We start from the raw sequence: 5,722 nt of genomic DNA, 5'->3' as shown, positions 1-5,722 counted from the left end.
TCTTCTACTGTTTGTTTTCAGAACAGCAGCTTCAAGCAGGAATAAACATCATCTTCCAACAAGCTGGTCAGTTCTAAAATTAAAAACAAAAAAATCTTTGAAATTCCAAAGCTGGTACTCCACAAACACCACTTTTGTTCCACGTACTTTTCTTCTTCAGTGCTGCACCCAGATGTAGCAAATCCCTTCTCTTCATTGTCTAGCAAGCAAACCTTTTCCCTGTCCCAGCCACTCTTTGATGCATAAGTCTTCAGCGAGGTATTTCAAACACAACCTCAAGAATCACAGACATGTAAAATCTAAGTGTCCACAGGCCTCCTTCAGGACTATCAGGCCAGAACAGAATAGACATGACAAGATATTCCCCTAGAACAGGTCTCTTCAACTTAGATGAAATGTCACATTCACAAAGGGTCTTGTATACCATGAATGGAAATGTCCCCTGCTTCGGATACGGGTTTAAGGGTACAGGAGAACCCATCTGTTTTCCTCTCCCTGCTGCTCACTTTTCATATCGCTGCTATTCAAAGCTATGGGATGCCTGAGACACTGCAGAACCAGATCTGATCACCCAGGATCACTGGTTCAATCCAGTGTTAAGTAATAATGTCTGGAGGAAAAAAAAGGAAAAAATGAGAGCCATTTCTCTACTAGAAGATACTTGTTGCTGTAAATACTGACCTTAAGGTAAAAATTGTCTAGAATATTACATTTAATGAGTTTTTTGAAGATTAATGGGCTGCATGTTTTCCAAAGAGAAGCTCAACTGTTTAGCTGGATCAGGGGTACACATTCAGTTCCACCCACACATTGGCTGCTGTCAGTTTTTGTTCTCAAAGAGAAAACTGTGGAAAAGCTTATCCTGAAGCCCACCCAATCCCTGATGCATTGTTTCCCTGTGATCTGAAAGCTCTGAAGACTTGAGCAGCCTCCCAGAGACCATAATTCCCAGGTAGCAAGGGGCCTCCTCTCAGTGACCAACAGCAGGAGCTCAGACACTTTCACATAAGAACATAGCTGAGCCAGCCTGTCCTACAGAGTAGTTTTCCAAAACTCACATTTTGTCCCTAATTCTTTTGAAAGTCTCAAGTGGAAAGGCTCCTGACCTTGTCTTAGAAGTCTCTTCCAAAGCTAGATGTACATCATTGTCAGAATAACAGACTTTGCCTAAAAGGCTCTGTAATTTTGAAAGAAACCTCTCTTCACTGAAGTCCTCTGCGCCACTAGGAGTATGCTCCTTCATCCCTGCAATACAACTGTATATTTTTTATTACTTTTTTTTTTTAAGGAATTCTCCCTCAAAGGACAGCTGGGAATGTCTGAAATGCTCTTCTGTCCCTCACCAATCCGCACTGTGTGAGAAGAAACATATCAGCACTATGTCAAATAATCCAGAGCTGTTCACAAGGGGTCAGTTCTCTTTTTTCTCTTCATTTGCAATAACCAGACTAAGGGAAAGGCCTAGGCAGCACAGGAGCTGAAAGAGATGCTATGATAAAGGCCAGCGTTACATCTGGAGGGAGGAAATACCCTTAAAAATTAACAATTATTTTATTTTCACCGTGTTCTCAAGTTACCTGAAGACCTCGCTAAAAACATAATTTAAGCTATATTACGCCTAGACACATTCAGTTCTTCTTTTTACATATTCCTAAACTGTAATATCCATGCCGTGCAAGGTGTTAAAGGCCAAATCAAAAGTGAAGTTTGACAAATCCATGTTCAGGTAAAGATGAATCAAGAACCCACCAGCACATAAAATATAATAATCTCTGTGCCAAAAGTCCCCCACTGCATTTTGGTGTTTTTCAGGGTCTTCATGTCCTAATTATCCATGTTACTAATGAAAATATGGGATGTTACCTCTAGGCTTAACTTTGTTCACAAACCTCTCACTTCATCAAAAATGTGAAAAGCACTCAGACAGACCTGGGTGTTACATGAATAAAAAGACTGATTGCTATTTGCAATGTACCTGTGAATTATATCTCTTTGTTTGTGAGTACTTCTTCAAAGGCCATTTCTGGTTTGCAGGAAAGCCCAAAATCAGAACTTCAAGTTTTACATCAAAATCTGTTGACAGTCCCTTATCAGTTAGCAAAAGCCAAGGAAAGAATGAAAAAAAGGGAAAGCACTGATACCACTGGAAGGAGAGAAAACTGTATTGTGGAGTTAATTAAATCCCAAGCCTCTCACTTTTTAAACACATTATCTGAACAGGATTGTGCAAAACCTGTTTGGTCATGCCAGGTTTATGAGGCAGATTTCAGCAACTATACCTGTGTGTGTCTGTGGTTCAAGAAAATCTTCTGATTTTCTGCAAATTCTTTTAAAACACCACTTACTGAGTAGTCCCTCTACTGCCGAATTTTTAAGAGTAACATCATAGCAGTGAATTACAAGAAATTCGAGTCATACCAAATTCTCCTAACTCAAGCACAGTTTTGTATCTGTTTCAGAGTCAGGCACCAAAGGGAACCTATGCACTTTCATGCAGAGCATGATGAGTGTCTTGTAAACCACAATCTTTCGTAAGAAGCGTAGACTCCCTGGCTCCTGTCTTCTCATACACATTTTATAGCTTGCTGAAAAGTTGGCAATTTGAAGCCTCATGTCGCGTAATTAAATGCCATTAGTCAGGAGAAAAGATCCCCATTTATAGGCTTGTTTTAATTACAAAGTTATAAAATAATTTAAGCAATTTAAAAATAGGAAATTCACTTTCTTTGGATGAAAGCTGCCTTCCATCAGTTCAAGACTAATTCAAAAAAGGCATGGAGGTTTTTCTGTACCCTGGAGAGACACGAAAAGCATGTTACCCTCCAGGCAGATATACTCTAAAGCTGGATAGGACAATATAAGAGTCAGAGATATTTATTTAGAACAAGAGAGCTCAACGTTGGCAAAACCTTGAACAGGGCCGGCTGGAGTGCAACAGGAGCAGTTGTCACTAAGTGTAAATGTCTTTATATTGTAAATCTTCATTTTTAAAAAATAAGATGAAGGTGGTCAGCCCATTGTCTCCACCAGAAAGAGCAACTGCAACTAACCATTTTTAACAGACGTCCATCTCAAAAAACATCAGCAACAGCACATCCCACAACAATCTCATTGCCTTGGGCAATCTATTTGTGTCACTTCACTGGCACTACCATTAGTGCTCCCAATGTGCTACACAACTATCTCTTGCTCCATTTTAAGCACATTACTTTGTCCTATCTCCAGCAGACAAAGAACAGTTTATTCTCCATCTTGCAGTCAACCTCTTACAAAGATGACTGATACCAGGTCTCTACTAGCTCCTCCCTTAAAAACTCCAATTTTTTTCATCATTTCCCAGTCTCAGTTTCTAGATTTCTGACCATTCCTGGAAAAAATATTTCTCTGTGGACCAAATCTGCTGTATCCTCAGCTTTGAAATATTTCTGCCCCCTGAGGCCTGAGCATTATCAAGCACAATGAAGGAACTTTTCTAAGGCAAACCCTATGCATAGTATTTGTTTACACAGCCCATGCCATATTTGCTTTTCTCTCAACATTCAGACCTTGTTGACTCAGTTTCAGCATGTGATCCAGCCCTGGATACTACTGTATAAAGCTGCCACATAGCTGTTTATCTAGTACTTCAGACTCCAACCTCATCCTCAAATGGACTGCAAACCTCCTGGCTTAGCATGAGTATATTTGCACAGCAAAATCATCTTAAAGGCCTTGCCTGAAAAGGTCTTCACTTTTGAAATTTTAAAATAAGGAAAAAGCCTCACATAAATCCATGCTAAGGAACAACATCGTGTTGCATCTCATATTCACATGCAAATTCGTGCCATACCAACAGCAAAGGCATGGCAGGCTTCAGTATATAATTGCCCATATTTAAGAGCAGCTACTAAAAGCAGGATTCCACAATAAGTGTTGGAAGCTACAGTACATGGAGAAGTCCTGACTTCTGCTCAGGGCTTTATGTTGTGCAGAGGAACTACCCTTGTGCCTGTGGTCAGAAAGAAGTCATTTTAAATTGCTTTTTATGCAGATATGATAACGAAGGAACAATTAGATTCAGATTCTTAATCACTGAAGCCAGTGGATGGTGGCCCTTATTTGAAACAGCTAAATACCAACTGTGGACTTTTAGATGAATTTTAAAGATGTTTTGATCCATACAGTGCACCTACTGGTGGCCAGATAGAAAAGAGAGGGAAAGGACTCCAAGTCAATAATGTGCACCTCAGAAAAGCAGCTGTGGACAGCTTTCCTTCAAAACCTTGTCAGCTGTAAAGAAGGTTAAAGTTTCTGGGACAAGCTGAGAAAACTAGGGCAGCACCGGCTGTTTGACACTGACATGCCAAGACATTACCAGCCTCTTTAGACTTAACCTCTCAAAGGGAAAAACAGAAGATAACTGGTATCTCTCCTACTGACTGTGTTTCATATTATGTTATTTCTTGGCTTAACTGGTTCTGCATATCTTTTTTTAAAGCAGAGTTAACCAAATGCTCGATTCTCTTTAAAGAACAACAACAACAACAACAAAAAGTATTTTCTTAGTCAGTTGTAACAGATAAGTTCTCTAAGCACATAAGTTCTCCAAAGCTTTGTTCTACTTTTGAGTTTTCTGGTCTCCAAATCTCTTTCATTGTCAAGTGCTTGGAAACCACTTTGAAAACAAACAAAACAGATAAAAATCTTTCTGGCCTGCTTTCTGCCTGCAGTTTGATCTGCCAGTCACAACCCTCCAGATTTGGTTTTAAAAAAAATCTGTGAGTTGATGTTCAGTGGCCACACTTTTTATGGCTATTTTTGTGCTCCACAAGCAGACACCTAAGAAGAAACGGTTAAAAAGTCAGCTTATACAAAAGGTTTAGGGGAACTGTGAGTGGAGAATACTAGACGAAACCACGCAAACAGTAAAAACATATGTATTAAACATAATAGAAGAAATCTCTTTGTCAATAAATTTTCTCAAGTTGCAATTTATTTGTTTTTTCTCCACAGTTAAAGGTATCATTGTAATTTACCAACAAATGGAACATTAAAAACTCTCAAGGAAAATTATTATATAGCACATCAACAAAAAATTGTAGTGCCTGATGGCAGGCTGCATTTTTGGCAATACTGAACAGCCATCATCCCAAATACAGCCAGGCAGAAATGCAGGTGGCTGAGTATGTGCCTAGATCAAAACCTCATTGATAGAAGAAAAATTATTCTGCTTAGCAGATGGAGAACACTCATTTTACTTGTCTCTGCCCAAAGATACTAATTTAATCTTCAAACTGAAAGCAAACACGCCTATATCCAGATAAAAATGCATATATCAAATTACATATCCTACTATTGCCAACAGAAAGCTTCCAAAAAAATTCCCCTATCTGAAAGACCATGCCAGAAGTACACATTTCTGGGAAACCAAGCAAATTGCCAATACAGCTGACAGTAAAGACAATGAACACAGAAACAGAAGATGAACTGGTTTTCTTTAGAACAGCTTTGCTGATCCCACAGCCTTCAGTCTTTCACTTTAAAGCTAGCTTAGTAATAAGAAAAATGGAAGTAGAATTAATAAGATTTATTTGAGGGGGTTTGGCTGTTTTTCAATAGAGTACATTCTTCCACCTCCTTAAGAAAATTCCCCGAAGTTGAGACAAAAATCTCTCTTTAGTAATCTAAATGCAGGCTTTCCATCTCTGTTTTATAACATGGCAGTATTCCACATTATAAAAGA

Source organism: Haliaeetus leucocephalus, unplaced genomic scaffold (assembly GCF_000737465.1).
Source record: "Haliaeetus leucocephalus isolate CR32 unplaced genomic scaffold, Haliaeetus_leucocephalus-4.0 Scaffold120, whole genome shotgun sequence".
Classification (NCBI taxonomy): Eukaryota; Metazoa; Chordata; class Aves; order Accipitriformes; family Accipitridae; genus Haliaeetus; species Haliaeetus leucocephalus.
Note: the sequence above shows the minus strand (reverse complement) of the source record.